General features: G+C 31.8%; 1 protein-coding gene across 2 annotated transcripts in view; it reads right to left on the reverse strand.

Moving 5' to 3' along the window:
• LOC143918335 (uncharacterized) overlaps positions 1-13,801 on the reverse strand; it is a 41,811-nt gene extending 28,010 nt beyond the window's left edge. Inside the window, exons 1-2 of one of the 2 annotated variants that reach the window (XM_077440180.1) lie at positions 13,632-13,801; positions 6,929-6,994 (exon numbers count right to left, since the gene is read on the reverse strand). The gene's annotated coding sequence lies outside the window, so the exon portion shown is untranslated. Of the gene's footprint in view, positions 1-6,928; positions 6,995-13,591 lie in introns of both variants that reach the window. The other variant, XM_077440190.1, reaches the window with a different exon arrangement.
• Between the last annotated feature and the right edge of the window lie 7,867 nt (positions 13,802-21,668).

The following is a 21,668-nucleotide window of genomic DNA, read 5'->3' on the forward strand; positions in this document are numbered from 1 at the left end:
TTTTATATGTATATACATTTTTTTCGTCCATGGCACTATTACATGAGAGTTCATTAAATTTTCAAGATTTGTATAATTGTTGACAAGAATTATATGAATTTTTAGATTAAATATCGGGTTTCCGGAAACTTTTGATTTTTAACAACGGCTTTCCGGAAACCCATGGAAACCATTAGGGTTACACCACTGTATTGGGAATTATGTCGGGGAAAACAGAGAGCAGCTTGATATGATTAGTGCATATGCTACGGTCAATATCATTATTATTGATAATAACCAGTAATTGTGATTGATTAGAATAGAAAGGGGTAAAATTTGACTGGCGGGAAAAAAGTTGGGGCGGGCTAGTTTGGTTTTGTTTATTGATTCGCAGTGTATCAATAATTTGCCAGTTATTGTGAAAGAGAATAAGTTAATAAGTGAAAAGCTATATATGTCAAAGAGCTTATTCTCGAAAGTAATTGACCAGCAGTGTGGACTAATGGTTATCAAATTATGCTTTCAAGCAGAGTAGTCACGGTTTTGAGTCCCACTAGAGTCCCGCTGCTGGCTAGACCTTGGTTTGTGACTCCAGGTCGATCGTTTCTTATCAGAGTTTGCCAAATTTTTTGATTTTCATTGAAACGGTTCTTGTAAAATTGGCATCTCCTTTCCTATCTCTTTTGCTAATCTCAAGATATTCAGCGTCTTGAGGTTCGCTACAATTTGCTTATAAAATGCTGCAAAAAATTCTCCATAGATGTCACTGTGGATATTTGTATGAATTCGCATTGTATAAAATGCTTATGTACATACATATATTGATTGTATTGTATCTGTTTAAGTGCACTCGTCGCTTTGGAGCGATCTGTAAAAGCGAGTGTTCATGTTCTATGAAATAGAAAATAAAATGAATGTAATTTTCTCCAACATTCTCCATTGAATAAATAATTTTTCAGCATCATTTTAATTGTCTGATTGATAGAAGAAAGTTACTTTTTAGAAGAAATGCACATATGTACATATATATATATATATATATATATATATATATATATATATATATATATATATATATATATATATATATATATATCATCATCATCATCATTTAAAGCCATTCGCCATCCACTGCTGGATGAAGGCCTCTCCAACACGCTTCCACTCGTCTCTGTTTTGCGCAACACTCATCCATCTCATTCCGCACATTTTCCTAATTTCGTTCACCCATCTTCCTTGCGGTCTTCCTTTTACTCTTTTGCCTTCTCTCGGGTACCATTCAAGCACTTCTTTTGTCCACCTTTCGTCCATCCTCCTAGCTACGTGACCCGCCCATTGCCATTTCAATCTCTTCACTCTATCCACTATGTCCACTACCCTTGTCATATTTCTCACCCACGTGTTCCGCTTCCTGTCTTTCCTCGTTATGCCAAGCATACAGCGTTCCATACTTCTTTGAGTCCATTGGATTTTATTTTGCATCTTGGCGTTCAGTGTCAAAGTTTCACATCCATACGTCATCACTGGCAAAACGCATTGATCAAAGATCCTTTTCTTCAGGCAGAGTGGCATTTTTGATTTAAAAACAGCATTCATCCGTCCAAATGCACTCCACCCTAATTTCATACGTCTCTTTATCTCTTCATTTTTACTACCAGACATGTCAATTATTTGACCTAAATATAAATAATTATTTACTACTTCTACTGGTTTATCATCTAAGGGGATGCTATCAGGCATGCAATAACTATTGAACATTAGTTTAGTCTTATCTACGTTAATTTTTAATCCTACTTTTCTACTTTCCCTGTCCAGCTGTGTTAGTCTGATGAGTAGGTCAGCTGAATCACGAGCAACTAGAACTATATCGTCTGCGAACCGAAGGTGACTCAAAAAGCGACCATTGATGCTTACTCCGGCTGTATCCCAATCCAATTTCCTGAAAACTCCCTCAAGCACCGCATTGAATAACTTGGGCGAGATTGTATCTCCTTGTCTTACTCCTTTTCCTATGCTAAATCTATCTGTACCTGAAAAAATTTTAACCGAAGCTGTGGCATTCTTATATATTGCAGCTAACAGTCCCACATAGGGTTCCGGCACTCCCTGTGTTTTTAGAGCGTTAAGTACTGCATTATGGCTAACTGTATCGAAGGCTTTCTCATAATCGACGAAACCTAGGCGCAATGGCCGTTGATATACGTTGGCGCGCTCGATTAGTTCGCCAACTACTTGGAGGTGGTCCATTGTGCTGAAATTTGCCCTAAACCCTGCCTGCTCTATAGGTTGGTTCTCGTCGAGGATATTCTTCAGCCTTTCTGTAATAACCTTCGTGAAGAGCTTGTAGACCGCTGAAAGTAGACTAATGGGTCGGTAGTTCTTGATATCGCTTTTGTCGCCTTCTTTGTGTATTAAAATGATAGTTGCGTTATTCCATCCTTCTGGTATAGCTTGGTTCTTAATTAGGGGGGGGCCGCCACATTTTAGTAAGTCAATGGGAATATTATCTTCCCCTGGGGTTTTACCGTTCTTTGCAGTTTTTAGCGCGGCCTCTACTTCGCTAGGCAATACTGCAGGAACCCTTTGGCCGTGTGTCGATTCCAGAGCGGGGAATTAGCCGTTGTCGTTCTCGTATAGTTTTGCATAGAACGTGTAAACTCTGTCTATGATTTCTTCTCTATTCCTAATTATTACTCCGCTCTCTGATCTGATTGCGATCATTTGGTTTTTGCCTAAGAAAAGATCCTGTTTGCACTTTTTCAGGCTACGGTTATTCTTAATGGTATTTTCTATTAGCTTGCTGTTAAAATCCCTGACATCCCTGACTATTCTCTTTTTAATTTCCTTATTTACTAGATTGTATTCTTGCTTATTATTATCCCTATCTAAATTCCTTTTATGCTTAATTAGGTTTTTTGTTTCCGCTGAAATTTTGCTTAATTTAATCTGTTTCCTGAATCCACCTAATTTCTTACCTGTTGAGGTTAGAACCGAACTAATTACAGTGTTCAATTCCTCGATGTCTGCTTCTGGGTTTAATTTCCCGTATCGATTTCCAAGTTCGAGTTCGAATTCCTATATATATATATATATATATATATATATATATATATATATATATATATATATATATATATATATATATATATATATATAAATATATATATATATATATATATATATATATATATATATATATATATATATATATATATATTTTTTTTTTTTTTTTTTTCATTGAAATGACTTATTCGCCTTTTATTTAATGGACACATACTATATTTATGAGGTGCATTAAGTTGGCCTAGGTCAGGTTTAGTTTATAATTTATTGATAAATCGTGTATTGTTATCCTCAATATCGAACAAACAGGGTAGAGATCGAATAATTTCGTTTAGCCCTCTATCAAACGGGTAAATATATAGACGTACTAATGTGGTATACATTATTTTTTATAAATATGTAAATTGTTGAGATATAGCAGTTTGAGAAGCCGTTTAACAACACGTCAATTTAAAATCACCCACGGGTTGGGTACAAGGTATCGAACCGAAGTAATTCGGCGTTCGCTTTCTTTCGCAACAATAGACTAAACTTTATTTTATAATATAATAACTAAACGTTTTTTTTTGACGTTATTAACCTTTGTCATAGGTTGTGAGTGAAACAACACATGACATCACCTGCGCGTCGTTTTTGACACATCGTTTTTTATTGTACGTGGATTGCGCGAGAGTGCGGCAAACACACCCATGCAAACATCATGTTTAAACAGTGTCAATTAAAAGATTTTTCCGTTAGCGATTACGTAACATTGCTTCGAATAATTTGGAATTGACTAGGATAGAGCAGTAGTCGATAATATTTTTCAGATCAAACAATAATATCTATATCGTATCAAAATTTGAAAAAAAAATCGACGCTGATTAGAATATATTGTAGTCGCAGAGTGTAACCATTTGCAGATATGCAGTGGTTCTTAACTTCATTCACCGAATCCTTCTTAATTGGCACCCGAATCATATGAGTCGGGTGTGTGTCTTGTATTGTCTTGTATTGTTCAATGCCTATACGTTGATGAACTGTTAGTAGAATTTTATTTAATTGTGTCGAAAGTCCATCACACTAAATCAAACTTGGGACTCGTGATATGCAACGAAGTAGATTTGTACTGGGTGCATTTGTGACTTCCAGAATGGGGTTCAAATGTGGTCTAATTGAAAATTTTATTGAATATTACTTAATAAGGTATGCTCTAATAGATACATATATGTAGTTAAAATTTTACCAAAATATGATAAATTTTGTAGAAATTTAGATTAGAATATCCACCCCCAAGTTTGATGAATTTTGTAATAATTAAAAATTCTACAAATATTTTTAAAGTAGACCACCATGAATACAATTAATTATTAAAGTATTATTTGTCCATAAAAAAAATTGCTGCCTCAAACTGCCTCAAATTGCTTGTTCTTATTTATCAGCCTGTTCTGATAAATAAGAAACAAGCTACAAATACAAAATATCCCTGCGAGGCCAAATGGAAGAGTAGTATTCCACTCATACATCACATTCAAATTAAGAAAATAATGATGAGCGCAGCTTACCGGATAAATATTTTAAAATAATATCTGATAATCTACGCTCACTTAGGTGGAAAATATCGCATTCAGGGACGGCAGCAACGCTTTCATTGAAAATTCGAATATCTCTTGAAATAGGAGCCATTCGAAAAATAAATGTGCGAGCAGGAAGTACAACCATATAATATAATGGCAGAAAGCCTTGTTATGAGGAAATCGATTTTTTTGAAAATCAAGAAGTTTGAAGTTTTCTATTTTGCTGGATTATATTATTCGAATTAAACAGTTCAGACGCAAAGTACACAATACTGAAAAAGCAATTACGCCGATCCCGTATCATTTTACAAAAACAATATTTGTATTCGCTGTAGTGTGAGATTAGGTACGACCAGAGCTACACAGCGGATACATGGGATTATATACATTTTTATTTCATCATATACTTATGTACATACATTGTATGTTATTATATATTTATGATATCAAAATGAATAGAACTTTCCAAACATCGGCTCACCCGTAGTACAACATTATTTTTAGTAAACCTTTCACCACTTTGTAAGTTAATTGTATGTCAAACGAAGATATGTATAAGATATGTAATAATAAAATAAAATCATCCCATTAGAAACGCACACGTCAATAATAAATAATCTTAATTTATGGGAGTGAACGAACGGTCATAAAACTATTTGCGACAGTGCAAATCGACCTATTTACCCACATACCCACTGAAAATATTCTCGTGCAACGTCCTGATCTAGAATTGGCTCAAATTCAACTTTTTTTTCTGCCAGTGAAATCTTGTTGCGAGTTTTGCGATAAGTTTTTTACTCAAGGCCAATGCATCAAAACACCATTTAATTTTAGCGAATTTTAAAAAATCATGTTTGACACCGGAGCAATAAATTTAGATCAAAATTGCTAAAGGCATTTTTATAATTTTTTTCACGGTAGGTAATAGAGATTGGCGAATTTGAATCAACCGAAATGTAGTTCGAGTCCCAGGTATCTATAATTTTCGGCAATAAAATAAAACACAAAGTAAACTTTACAATGAGAACATAACAAGATGATAATTTCGATGTAAACCATACTTATTTTACATTCATTGTTAGAAAAATAAAATTATTATTTGCGTAGCGACTTCATAACTTCGAAAAGTTATTTCTAAACATTATAATATCATACATATTATATTAATTTTAATTATACTTTAATTTACCATTAGAATTGTATCTGTTAACTGTTTATTAATTATTTTTTAATCATTGATCGTTACGAGTAAAATATACATATTAGATTTACATATTTATTGAATAGGTTATCATTTGATGTAAAATAAATTATAAATCATTCAAATATTTAAATTATGGTTATTATTAATAAAGATAAATTGAAACTTTTAATAATATTATTACATCTAATATATAATTTCGAAAGAGAATTTGAATGTATGTATCAATCGTTGGTTGGGTGGGAACACAACACATTCGATTAATTGTATTTTCGATTCATAGGCGCTGATTCGATTTTTTATCGATTCAAAGTATTCGGAAGCCTCCGGGGGCAAAGCCCTAGGGGGCGAAGCCCTACCCGATTTTTCTTCGGGTTCTGGTATACATATAATTTCGAAAGAATATACATATATGTATGTTTGTTTTTCGTGTGAGTCAATTTAATAAAAAAAACAAATGAGTACTCAAATAAATTTAATAAAATGTTTAATATTAGATTAATAATGTTTAAGCGGTTTATATTACAAATACCGAGCGAAGCCGGATAAAACCACTAGTATATAATATTATAATTTATTAAAAAATGTATAACTCAAATACAGAATTATCGAAACATATTGAAAACATTGTGAAAATATTATTTCATTATTTTTATAAATATGTACACTTTCGACTAAAATGTTAAGTTTGAAAAACATGCTGTTTTTATACACAGATAAATGGGTAATTTTCTGTTGATTTATATCGGTTGTTTTTGCGAATAGTTTGACATGTTATTGCTTCAATAGCAGATTTTCAACTTGGCATATGAGATGATGAACTACATCAACATACCATATGTATATAGTTATACTAGTTGTTTTACCCGGCTTCGCTCAGTATTTGTAATATAAAAAGCTTAAACATGGCGAATCTAATAGTAAATATTAATTTTTTTTTATTAAATTTATTTTGAATCGAAAAAAAAATTCAAATTCAATTAAAATTCAACCATATCGAATCGTCGTCATAGAAACTTTGATTCGTTTTTCGATTACCAACAAACCTTACATACATACACACAAAGTCTCTCGAAATTATTTATTAGATACAATATAGAAAGCTTTGAATTGTTATTCAATAACTAACCTTATGCGGATATAGAAGAGATCAACAGGTCCGGAAAATATCTACAGGTCAACTTCACTCTTTGTACTGAAAAAAAAAACAACAATATTTTTGATATTTATTTGAGATCAAATATAAGTATATTTATTTTGATTTAAAAGGAAATTGATCATTGCAAGAAAATTCAAAACATGAATTCATACGTGTTCCATAAAAGGACGTAGCATTTCCGAACAATATTAAAAGTGAAGGAAACGATACGAATTTGAATTGTAAATATTTTTTCGATATCTAAATCGTGTTTTAACACACTTACAGCCGGGAAACGACACTCGTATAATATGTGTAAACAACAGAGAAGCGTTTCAGAACATACGGATAATATTTATTAGTACATACATATGTATGTATACACGTATTATTAAAAAAATCACGTTTTTTTGAGCACGTTTAATCTCACACCACCGCTTGTCAAATGCATGGCAGTAATTGAACATGACGTGGTTGACATTTGAGAACGAGGTGTGTCGGATATTCAATTATCCCCATGCTACTTTATAGCACAAATCGGCCATGTCTATGTAATTTCGCGCTTTTGCAAAATGCGAGCTGTGACTCAATTTGAAACGTTCATTGAATGCTACTATTACTTTAAAATCCTTCATTCTAAAAAAAAACAAAATTAAAATTAAATTGCGAGCTATTGACATATAATTATACTGTAAATAAAATACGAAGGCAATCTTTAAATCGCCTCGAAAAAATAAAGAGATTATTTTCAGCGCATATAATCATCAATAACGACCTCTCAACGACCGATCAAAATAGTAGCTTTCTCAACAACAAAAAAAGTATTAATGAACATCGAGCGCGGAAAGATTTCCCCTTAAAATGTGAGTTTATAAAATTCAGTAAAAAACTTATATAAATATAAACTATACAACTTTCACCCAGACTTCAGAAATTGATCGATAAATCAATCAGTTACGTCAATTGGTCCATTGATCAGTCTGTACAACAATAATGATTGTCAGTGCATTAAAAACATGATTATGTCAATGTCAAATGAAGTTGTTGGTCCGTAATAATATACATACATACATATGTACATACACTAAAATGTCATAAAAGATCATGAGGATATTTCTCTGATTCTACATATGTACATACATCCAATAGGAGTACATCAATGCAATTGAATCATTGAATGCAAACTTAAAATTGCGACCCATTTTGTATTGAAAAGTAACATTGTGTAAGAACTACTAAATAAATATGAATGTTTGTACATACATATACTTATGCAACTACATATTAATGTTGTTTATTTAGAACCACAGAATTTGGTGTACTTCTTGTCTTGTTTTGTAATCTATAAAATGAAACAATTTTTACACTATGATGGATTTTACCGTCAGTTTAATAGCATATTTATCCAGCATTTTACGTTGGTTCTGATGTATACGTTGATAATTCACGGTTAAAGTTCACGCAATCAATGTAACGGAAGCTGTGCGGCTAGAACGGGTTAACGCTTAATTAAGTCGAATATCCGTGTGAGTATTCTTAATCCAGTATATGAAATTTCAAAAGTGCATTAGTTACGATAAAATTGTACACGATACGCGCCAGGAAGAGTATAGTGTATTTTCGACATTTGAACATTGCCGGTGTATTTTGATTTATTGCAATTTGACTGTAATCAAATTGATAATCTTAATTTATGTTATTATACGGTTAAGTAGTTAATTTATAAGCGATTAAGCGTTAATGTATAATTTAGCGATCGAAACCGGTCTTGAGCAACTGTTTGATAGCAATTGTATTTTTTATCATTTTTTCCAATAGAAATAAATAAGAAAATACTAATTCGGTAAGTAAATAATGTGCACATCAAAATATTCATATAAAAATCGAATAATAAATTTTTGTCCATTGAAAATTTTGAGAGGACATGATGTTTTTTAGGATTTTCAAGTACATATGTAAATATTTACTGGCAAATTGTATTAAAGAGCATGGTAATGATTAAATATGTCTTAATAATTTCAGTAACCAACACTAAGTTTCAGTTCGATAGGACGAACAGTGTTCAAAAAATCCCCAAAATACACTGACACACAATAAACATACAGACACTAACACAGAAACCAGACACACATACATATTTTCTAGATCACGAAAACGTGATCAGTGGTCGATTCATAGTTCGAATCAGTTAAAATATACTTCAAATATCATTGCGGTTGAGCACAATATCTGCGACAAAATACAGGCCGTTCATACCATTTCGTGGAAACGGCAAGCCGGCGTCGAAACGGGTAACAAACAAATGGACTATGACTGTCATTGCTCATCCCACCATTGTTCATTATATAATGTTGTTTTATGTTTTTTCCATATTATTTTTGTAAAAATAATATTTTTAAAGAAATTTCTACCAGAACCGTAATCCCGGTATTCAGACTAGTTTCAGCACCGGGATTCACGGTGCCAGAAAACACCGGGATCCCGGAACCCCGGTGCCCGGGATCCCGGGATTGGAAGCTTTAATATGTATATACATGTACAATTTATTTTTCATACTTCTCATTTCTCATTCATTTATACATACATATGTGTATATAGGTACATACATATGTACATATATAATATTTTTAACTACATATATACATAATTTAAAGTATTTTGCAGTTATATAATAAAAATTAAATACACATTATGTATGTGGAAATTATTCGACATAAAATATTTTAGCCTGGTCTAGACTTCCACGATGTAAATTATCTCATTTTGAATAGAAAAATGTTTATGATTCCACTTTTTATCTATGATAAAGTTCTGATAAGCGAGATGAGCGACACTCCTCGAAAACTTCTGTGTACATAAATGGTTAATAATAGAACATTTCACGGCAATTAAGGTCGAAATTTAATTACGAATAATAGGTACGCCCAATTACGACCACCAAAACACTACCGGTGGGGTCTATTTCATACACATTTCAACCGTAAAATTGATCTCGTCTATAGAATTGATAATCACCGGTTTTAGATAGCGCGTTTTGTTTGAAAACCGGTCGTTAGTCATGCACTACAGATATACATACCTGCATGTTAATTCAAATACAAACCATTCTAATAAATTTATATTTTATATTGAAATTAACAAAATACCCATGTATGTATTTTAAATGCATTATCTTAATAGCACTATCGCATAATTAAATCAAACTTATATCATATATGTAAGTATATGTACATAGTTTATATGCAGCTATTATTCGCACTTTGTTAAATTGCCGCACATCCGCACAACACGGTATAAGTATGTCGCATCCCATCTCGTTTAACGCGCTCTAATAAAGTATTCATTCACTCTTAGTAAATCTATTCAACTCCATATATGTTTTACGCATACAAATGATCCAATATGGTGAAGTTGAATTTACCGGTTTTCGCGCGTTTCAATTTGAATTATTGCATCGCGAATAATTACACCCGAGTCTTTGGAGCATTGGTTTTTCAAATTCGTACGGAAAAATTAGACCAATTTGTATTCTAGTATAGTTTGGCACAAGACGTTCTTAAACTTTATAATTTATCGACGTCTTTTTCGCTTGTATTATTCCGCGTATGTCTGAAAGACTGAAAGCACGAATGCGACATAAAAGCTTTCGAGAAAAAAATAGCCCATTTGTATGGTAATTTTTAGGGAAAAAACGTTAAAAAATTCACAAAATCGAGGTGTACTTGATGAAATGTATCCAAGCTGGCTTTCAAAAAGTTGCCGTTGAAATTTTACACTATTTGTTAGTACATACCAGTATTTATTGTATTGCGAATAAAAGCGACAGAGTAACCGGAGCCTAGACTAAAGAAATATTGACAATTGACGCCTATTGTAAGCTATTTATGTCACACTGTCTAAGAACATATTCGTTCGAGTCTTTTTTCTGTTCATTCAATTCAACGCGAGGCGTCTAAGGGATAAATTTACCCTTGATGCAGGGTTGGAATACTATATTTTGGAAATTTATTTAATAACTTTTTTAATTTAAACACGTTTTTGTGTAATATTGTAATAAAAATATGTGCATAGCATAGCATATGAAAACGACAATAACAGTTCTTATACAGCTATATTTTAAATTATAAAAATATCGACATTAGGTCGTGAACCCATCGTGTTACAGAAGTCTGATCCTGACTTCATTGGATCATTCATTGGTTTTAGTTTGTTTGGCTGTCTTAATGCGAATCAATTCGTAACCCAGATGTTTGCGAAGCGTAAACGATGTGTTTGGATTATAAATTGTAATGTTTATAGCGATCATGATAGTGTGAGCATTAATTATATCTGTGGTTCTGAATGTTCCTTAAATCGTTTCCTCTTGTATTTACATACATACATACTTGCATACAATCAGATATACACTTATCGTTCCATATTTTGTTGCGATGATGCGTCCGTCTCTAAACATTTACTTAGATACAGTGTACGTATGCAATGTACGTTGAACTTTAAAATGTCAATTGGTACATAAAGTTGCAATTAAATTCGGCGATGTTTGAGCTTTATTGGCTGTCGTAAAACTCGATCTGGAGTCGGCCAACTAGTGATATCATCGGTTAAATAAACATACCGAAAATCTTGGGTTCACGGGACCGTGGCCCAAATTAATTAAACTGCCCTAAATCATCGACATGCTCATGTTATTTATTTATGTAAGTTCTAGTTTTGACGTCAAGAACAACTATACAATTCCGAAGATCAAATTTTCATGTTTGACATACGTAGATTGTAGGTATGTACATACATATGTACATCAGATTAACACCGTTCAACCCTTTCATGTCCAATAAAGGATTACGAGGATTAAAGATCCCCTATGATGTCTTCAATCAATTCATTACATTGACGTTATCTATAAATATTGTCCGGAAACATTTTGTGTTCAGAAAAATTTTGAATTGTATACGGGCTCTACTACATAATTTCAATGTATGATTATACTAGATAATTAATATTATATTATAAATAACATATTAAAAGCCTCTGAAATCGAACAATCGTGAAAGCATATATAAAAGGTAACTCGATCTTTAAAATGTATACAATGCAACCTTGCACAATGAATGTCGAATTTCGTGACCGTCGATGATTTATAAAAAAACATGTTTGTCCCATATCGGACTGAGTTTATATTACAGGATTTGTGAACATAATTTCGTAATAATAAAAAGTATTTAAAAATCAAAATATTACAGGATAAAATAAAACTTAAAATAAATATTTTGCATTCATAGAAAGAAAACTAAAATAAAATCACAATGGGTAAAGTTGTTTTTTCTGGAAAACACTCGAAACATTAATACAAAAAGCAATTACATATGTACAAATAATACAATGTCTGGATTTACGTTTCGTTTTCGCCTCGTTACTTGGTTAGATATTAAACTTGACACTTTTTTTATGGATGTATGGTGGAAAAGTTGAAAGTTCGTATTTTATTTATTAATGGACGAGAATTTCAAAGCTAATTGCGAATTCAAATTACGGCAGAATATCCCGACAAAATCACCGAGTGAAAATTCCATAATTAGAGGTATTATCAAAAGTTTACTTTGTGAGCGACATTCTAGTTCATTTAAAAATTTTGTGATTGTAAATAATTGGAGGAATTCCGTTAATTGAGCTATTCAGTGCGCCTCAATGATTATCATCAGCGTATTTAAGATTTGAACTTTGTTTTAACCCAATCTAAAAATTGCCACTGAGGACATTTTTTAATTAAACAAATATGTCGTGAATTCCAGAGGAAGTGATTTATATATTCAAAATGTAATAAAGAAAGGTTAATAAAAAATCCATTTTTAACCGAACTAAATTAGCATACGTAAAAATATACGGAAACGTTATTTTTTCACTGGAAGAAATATTAATCACAATTACGAAGAAATTTTGTCACACGCATTTTTACAAATTAGACTGAATTTTGCACACTTTTATACTGAAAAAGTCTTATTAATTAAATACAAGTGAATGGGAGACGCGAGTCAAATCAACGACAAAACATCGTAAATAATTTGACAGACAGGCGTGAGACGTCCTCACAAACGTTGACTTTGTGCCGGTAAATTGGATTCGAAAAATTTTTCAAGATGGAAGAAAAACTTCAAGGAAAATCGCAGATCTAATAACGTAAGATTTCTACGTACGAAAATATAAACGATCCAATATTGAGGCCAGAATTCCGAAACGAAACGCATCAATGAAAAAAACTCGAATCTAACGATTCAGTAATAAAAAACACATCGCAGAAGTATATTTTAAAAACTTTGGTTAAAATATATATAAAAAACCAAATGCAAATATATGTATATATATATATATATATATATATATATATATATTTAGATAATAATTATATTCTAATACATTTTCACAATATTTTCATTCATAAAATTCGTTAGATATGGAGAGTGATACGTGCTAACACTTGTTTGTTTATATATGTACATGTATATGAATGATACAAAATAATCATAATTTTTAACTCATATGGTATAGAACTCATATATACATATATAAACATTGATTATACATAATTTATATTTAAATTGCGCAATAAATGTCAAAAAAAGTTCTGAAAATTTAAATGGAGAAAATCAACTGACATACTATGTACGTAATTTGCAAAAATTATGTTGTGCTTATGTACCGGTAATTTTTATGTTAATTCGCAACTGCCCAGGGAGGCTGTGACCGGCGCGAGAGTCGTACTGAGACTGAATGCGGCAAAGGTGTCCGAGTCGTACTGTAGTGTAGCAGGTGCTCTCAACATGTGTGACGCGTGCCACAACCGCAATGAAGACTGCAATAAAAACAAATGACGTGCATGCGAGTAGTTCAAAAATCTTACCTGGTAATAAATATTGTGTTGAAAATTTTAATGACAATAAAAATAAGCCAGAAAAACAGATAGAAAACCAAAGTTTTCTGTTTAGTTCTGAACACGACCATATGCCAAGAGAGACTGAACGTTTTCAAGTTCGAGTGAACTTGTAAGAACGATGTCCTAGATTTTTTACAGTGAACTAGAAAACGTTCACAATGACTATATTTTCATGAGTATGAAAATATAGTCATTGTGAACGCTTTCAAGTTCACTATAGAAAATCTAGGACATTGTTCTTACGATGACCAACCAATATTCATCATCCTTAAGAGGGCTGTACACCCGAAACCTTAATTTTGTTACCGTTCCTTTCTTCGATATATATATATTGAGTGTATGTATATATTGAGTGAATGCGACAATATATATCAATATATATATATTGCGTGAATGCGACAGTTGCGCTTCGACCAGATAAAACGTGTTTTAAATTGACAAAATCGAGGTTTCGTATTCTACTATTTTCTCCTCCAAAACTGGACCAATTTCTTAAAAAAATTCATCATCGGTATAAGAAAGATATTTTCTGTGCATCTATCGGCGTATTTTTTTTTAAATCGACCGTTAAATAACCACGCTAGACTCTTTTCGTGGGTGTAAAAAAGAGGCAATTTATAGATGTTTGGCGGCTCCTAGCTCCTATAAAAAATAATTAATCAAAAAAATAAAACGATTGATGCACCCCAATGGTGGATATCCATAGCATATTAAAAAATAATTTCTCTAGTGCCATAATTGAGTTAGGGAGAAGTATAGTACGTTTGTATGGACAAGGCGCTGCTGTCCAGCCCTCTTAAAGAAATACATCTGGCAGTCGCAAATACAATATAAAAGACCTAGCTCTGTGCGGACCGAAGCTATACCTGCTATCCCGTTATTTCCCCGAATTGTAGTTCAGGTGTGTTACAAGTTGTAACAGAAATTCACAAGTATACAACAACCTAAATGCATTTTAAAAAGTTCAGTCTTGTTTCTTATTTTTAAGGAATATAATTTTTTTTACTTTCTTTCGGCCGCCTTTATATGTATTTCGGCCGCCTGTATGCGTTGCACCCATTTTTATATATGGTAGGCGTGGCCCTGGTACTAATTATAATACGTTCATTTTACTAACAGCAAAGAGAGATGATAATGTGAATAAATTATCGGTCCTGCGTGCATTTTGCATTGCAATTCGAATTTGCCGTGTTTAACACGGTTCTCGTATTTCAAAATTCAGTAACGGGAACTGGTTCTTATAAAGCGATTTTTTATCACCGAGAAGGTAATACCGTTCATTATACACATGACTAACCAGCACTGTCTACGACAATAAAGGAAATTGAACACTAAAAACAATTAAAAACTTTATACACAGGATATCCACGTAAAAATAATTAGCGTCACGATAATCAGGTTTCGTTAGAGTCAAGTGTGTAATTACCGAAGTTTAATAGCGTTTTTTTTTCATTCTTGCAATAAGTACGCAATTATTAGTACAGTCAATTTAACCAGTAAATGTTTGCAATGAGATGATCTAATTTATATTGGATTATACTTATGTATGTATGTATGTATGTGCTTTTGGTATATTATTGTATTGTGGTGAAAGTTGACGAATAGTAATTGTTGGAGCTTTTGCCTCATTTAGAATGTATGTATGTACATTGTAGGTATGATAGCTACCGAAAGACGAGCTCACGCACACCGTCCATTAGTACATCATCTGTTTCTATTAATGAGACCACAATGGGACAGGGACTTGATGGGTATATCTCGGAGTTTGGTGCTTGTGCGTGTTCCATACCACTTTCATACCCGTGAAACGGCACGCAATCTAAATTATTCAACAAATATAAACATAATTCACGACAAATTAGAAATAATGTTTGACTGAAGTGGACGTTGGCCTCAAAATTTCTCCTTCGTAAGTATAAAAGTGACAAGGGTAATTTGTTTTATAAATATGGTGGAAGGTATCGTAATAAAGAAATCACTAATACTGTGATAAATTTATCCAAAAAATAAACAATGAGTTCGTTATACATAACTCCGAATGCTCCAGCTCCGCTTCCGTTCAAAATCGTTCGTTATTTTAGTTGAAAAAAAGCCTTATTCTGTAAATAGCATTGGAGAACTCAGTAAAGACAATTAGTCTATATATTTCATACAAAACCATAGTTTATATAATAACTATGGAGTATATACTTGTAACTATTGCAAAACAAAAAATACAATATTTAAGGACCTACATACATACATATTGGTTCATATTGGCTATTTTTCTGTGCGACAAGATTTGGGGTGACAGGAAACCCGCGCGACTGATTTTCGTAGTGGCGGTTATCCTGGTAGCGATTCACATTTGGGATGTAACCCTTTTAACATAAATATTATATGGCACTCGGACAAAGCCGCAACGATAATGCCGGGCTAACTATACCGTGAACGATAATGCCACGTCAATGTAGCCGCGCAACGCAGGACAAAAGTGAATATCCTATATATTATATTTTATATCCAATAAACATGAAAACATACTCATAAATAATTAGACATCAGAGTCACGTGGGTGCAACATTAGCAAAAAAAGTTTTAACAAGAGCCTAATAAAATTTCAAGAGCGAATATACATACAATTCACAAAATCATAAAATAATATTTGTTTTGTGGAAGTTTCCGATTGTAATTTATTTATTTATTTACATATATACCAGGAAGGCCTTACAGGTAAATCCCAATGCGCCTTCTTGGCCAATTACAAATACAAATGCAGCATTTTTATTACAAGTCGTTGAATTGCGAGACACTGAAAAACTCGCAAATTAACGAGACATCTATGAATTGTACATAAATTTTATTGTACATCAATCAAACTTCAAATAGTGGCGACATAGTACATAGGTAGGAAGGATTTTTAGCCAATTTTTTTTCCGGGAACCGTTTCAACAATGAAATCAGAGAAAATTGGCAAACTCTGATAGGAAACGATCAACCTGGAGCACAAATCCAGGTCTGACCAACAGCATACTCTTAAAAATTCATTTTCATTCAGGGATTGAACCCGGCACCTTCTTGACGCTAAGCAGAAGCTTAACGACCGAGCTATGCTGCTGGCTAATAATGAAAATAATTGAAAATATTTTTTTCAAATATATCAAAAACGACGAATTATAACAGAATATAAGGTAAATGCTGACAAAAGGCATAAATTAAACTTTTGTGCATAAAGTTGAAGATAACAAATCCTTCGTACCAGTGCTTCTCATTTTTTCTTTCAAATAGAGCAATTTTCTCCGATCTTCTTATCTCCTAAAAATAATTTATATTTTATTAAATTAAATTTAAGTTCAAGTCAGCGTGACAAAAAGTAGATTACAGCTCCTTTAAAAAAAGCCATGTATAATAACATCATCGATTTTAATTAAGTGACAATCAGCGATGCATCCTTAAAAATAAAGTAATAAACCGTCTATTCACATTAAGTCAAAGGCAAATCATTTCATGTAGATGCGTCATTGTCGTCAAAGCAAACTGTGTAATCAGTATGACAGACTGTGCACTGGAGCTTTTTGTTCTCGGAATTGTGGGCGAACGCGATAAGCGGATTCCACGGCTTTTAGTCGTTTATTCCAACGGATTTTGTACGACAAAATCCCAGCAAAAATATCCCCATCGTTAGTAACGGTCTCGTGCCTAGATACATATATTATACATAAAAGCTGGAAAGTACTTTCGTTCATCAATATAAAAAAAAAACCTAAAACTTTGAGAAAATAAACGTCACGGTAGTCGACGAGTAGGCGTTTGACTATATGTAATTAGAAATTAATCAACACGACTTTTTTCCCCTGGTAGCGATCGATTAAATCAACACTGTTATTGGGTCGAACTGTAATAGCTGTAATAAAGTAGTAAGTGACGTATAAATAAATAACAGATGGGACTTTCATGTAACTTTCATTTGGTACATATTGTTAATTTCAGTTTTTTATTATTTTTAATAATAATTAGATATGTACATATATTATACTAATTATTAAGAGTCAAAATAAAATAATAATATGATATAATTCCTTAATGCACTGTTTACTTCTACACTTCAGGTAGCATGTATCATCACTATCAGTTCACGCCTTTATTTGTCAATGATAAATGTACTTTTTGTAGTTTATCGCGTTTATACACATATTTATATAATAATGTGCATATTGTCTGTCATATTAATTTAAAAAGGACGATGGTAAATATAAAATAAAAGGCGATAAGTTCTTATAAAATGCTGTCTTTGAGAATCGATGGTTTAATCAAGACATATTGAAATGTTATAGAATTAATCATCTCTGAATGATGCAAAAGCGATAGTAATGTATGGATGTGTGTTCAATTCGATTATATTTAATCACACTTTAGAACCGAATATCAATTTCATAATCATATGTATTATGAACATACATGTGTACACAATATGATTAATATCAAAATTAAAAAAAAATGTAAAGAACATTTTATGCGATAAGAAAGGGCGCATGCAGCTCGAATGATTTACTTCATCAAAGTGTTTCGTTGAATATGGAAAATATCTATGTATTGCACATTCCAATAATGGATATCCTACATTGAAATCTATATAATTTTAGAATGGTTATTATTAAAATATCGTATTTTCGCAAAAAAATTTAACTTATTTTTAAAAAAAATTTCCTGCGTAGCAAGAAGCAGTATTTAAATAAAATAATGTAAATAATATAATATAATTAGTAGCACCGAGTAAATGGATATATAATATAAAATCATAACAATGGCTTAACGGCAGCAGTTGATACAATTAGTATCAAATTTAACGACTCGTACGAATCGAACGTTTGATTGAATGTAAAATCCAATTATGTCTCGAATAATTGTTCATTGCAATTTTACGCTAATTGCGCATGATATCGATAGTTTTTCCATTGTTGAAATAAATGGATGCTAGTGCAATTTAAATTGTAAAATTTGATACTAATTGTATCAACTGCTGCCGTTAAGCCATTATTACGATTTTCCGCTCTCAGTGTGTTTGCCAATATTAATAAGACAAACACGCTCGCAATTTTCACCATCTAGATGAGAAAACTTGCGAGAATATCTAGAATATATGTATATGTAGAATCCCCGTGTCTGGTAGGCTTTTTTCTTACGTCTTGTCTTGTCCGATTTCATGAACCGTTAACGTATATAAATGAAAGATACATACATATTTATGATTTTTTTGAAAATGTGTGTGTATGTGGAAAATTAATGGCGTAACGTGGCACGTCGCAGTCAATTGGATGGAAATCGGTTAAATTAATTCGATGCAGTAACAATATTACAAAAGAAACTTAATAAAACGTCAACTAAAATGTCAATGCCTTTCTATTGTGATTCAAAATTAAATCTGAAGGTACATTTTTACTTTATGTACACATAGTAATAATAGTTGAAGTTTTGTAATCATACGAAAATTCGAACTCGAGATTTTGACTGATTTGAACTCAGAATCGATCACTGATCACGTTTTCATGATCTAAAAATGTGTGTGTTATTATGAGTGTCTGTGTATTTTTTGAACACCGTTAGTTATATCGAATTGAAACTTAGTAACGATTTCTGAAATGCTAATCGGTAGCATATAATTTTTTTTCTAATTTATAAGTTGACCGGAAATGGTATCTCCCCTTATATATATGAAGGTGTCCTCTTTCATTTTAAGTTTTTGAATTAAATTATCTCCCAAACCGCTAACCGAATCAGACTAAAATTTTACATGTAATAAAAATTATAAATTTTATACCCTGATATTTTTTGAATATTTTTACCTGAACCGGAAGTAGTACTTTTACTCTAGAGAATCTAGGTTTTTTTATATTTTTCTCAGAACCCTTTTGGCTTATTCAACTGAAATTTCATATCCAGAAATTTAAGCTTAATACCAAGTTATGTAAAAAATTTGGTAAGCATCCGTCAACCGGAAGTGTCAGCTTACTCTTGTTCGATTTTTCTTTCACTATTTTTTTCGACCTCTTAAACATGTGTGCTCTTCACGAAAAAAATTAAGTATAATTCTCGTAACAATGTGATGAAAATAAAAAAAAATAGTAAATTTAATAAACCGGAAGTGGAATTTTTACTGTTAGAAAAGTAAAAAATTTTGTGACCACGATTCTTTCCACAACCCTGAACGTATCAAGCTGAAAATGTATATTTGCATTCTTTATGTACTAACTTGCTGATAGCTGATAAGGTTTTGGTCAGAATTCGTAAACCGGATGTAGTAATTTTTTTTTAAACAATATCGCATTATTTTATTTGGACCTTTTTAATTATTTCCGTCTTATTAATATTTTATGTTTATAATATTTATATTAATTAATGTTAAATAATAAAAAAAATCCGACAACAAATGAACATATGTTTCGCTATCAAATTTTTTTATACTTCTTGTATTCGTCAAATACGTAGATATCCCGGTTGCTACAGGTTACTACATATTACACTACATACTCTTATTTTTAACCGCCACTGATTGTAAATACTTTGAATAATTGATGAGCGTGGAAAACAATTGAAGTACATATGCAAATTCATCGGTCTATTGGTATTGCCATTGACCTTTTCGACGAATGATATTCATCTCTGTCAAAGATGTCAACATTCAAATTGACATCAAAATTAAACCGGACGAGAATGGACCAAAAATGATCCCAGGCGCCTTCGAAAGAAATTGTGATTTATTTAACCTTCAAAATTGTCGGTATCAAGAGGCAATTATTTGATAATTCACAGACACATTCGATCATTATAAATATGATATAATAGAATACACATAAAAATATGTATACGTTTTGATTACTTAGTTATAGTAACATTTATGGATCGATCGAACCGAACAAAACGAAAGTTTATCAAATCTAATGCATGCTTGATCGATTGCGTTTACCGATGATATCACGTTGCATTTATTTATTTATATTTACGTCGCCATCTTAATTGATTCGAAGAATGTCGATGTGAGAGGCTTGAGTTATCAAGGATTTAGTTATGCGAAAATAGCAAATACGACACGAAATTCTTTAAATAAATCAGTGTATCCATTACAAGCTCGATAGACGGAAATAAATTTAGTTTTTCCATTAACTATATTGACTGACTGGCTAAAAGAAAAAAATAAGTCATTGACGCTCCGTTTCAGCGGAAAAATAACAAAGCGTAAAATAAAAATCATGAATGAAAAATATAAAAAAAGAAAATCGGTGCGGATATGACTCAACTTCTGACATTATCCGAACGTTATGAAAATATTCAGACTTCCGGTTATCGACGTTGATCTATCGTTTCAGTTTTAAATTTTTAAATTCTTAATATATACATATATGAATGTATGTAGGTATATTTTGGAATAATTTCATTTAATACCTACATATAAAATGTATCACGTACATATGTATGTATTATTATACATGCAGTGTGGATGATGTTTACCATTCTAAGACATTTCATCATGTCGGAACAATTCGCTGACAGATTTCATGCAACAATTTTTTTAATTATACTATACGGCAATAAAAATTTTCTAACAAAATATATAATATAATCGGAAATTTTCAATTAATTTTATTTAAAAAGAATAACTACGTATGTACATATGTAAGATTCAAAAAATCATTGCTCCAAATATTGGAATAACGGTTTCATTATACATTTCAAAAAGTACAGCCAACATAAAAATAAAAGATTGATATTGTGGATAAAAAATATTTGCATGAAATCTGTCAGTGAGTTGTCTTCGCGATAAAATGC

This window comes from Arctopsyche grandis, chromosome 1 (assembly GCF_051622035.1).
Source record: "Arctopsyche grandis isolate Sample6627 chromosome 1, ASM5162203v2, whole genome shotgun sequence".
Taxonomy (NCBI): domain Eukaryota; kingdom Metazoa; phylum Arthropoda; class Insecta; order Trichoptera; family Hydropsychidae; genus Arctopsyche; species Arctopsyche grandis.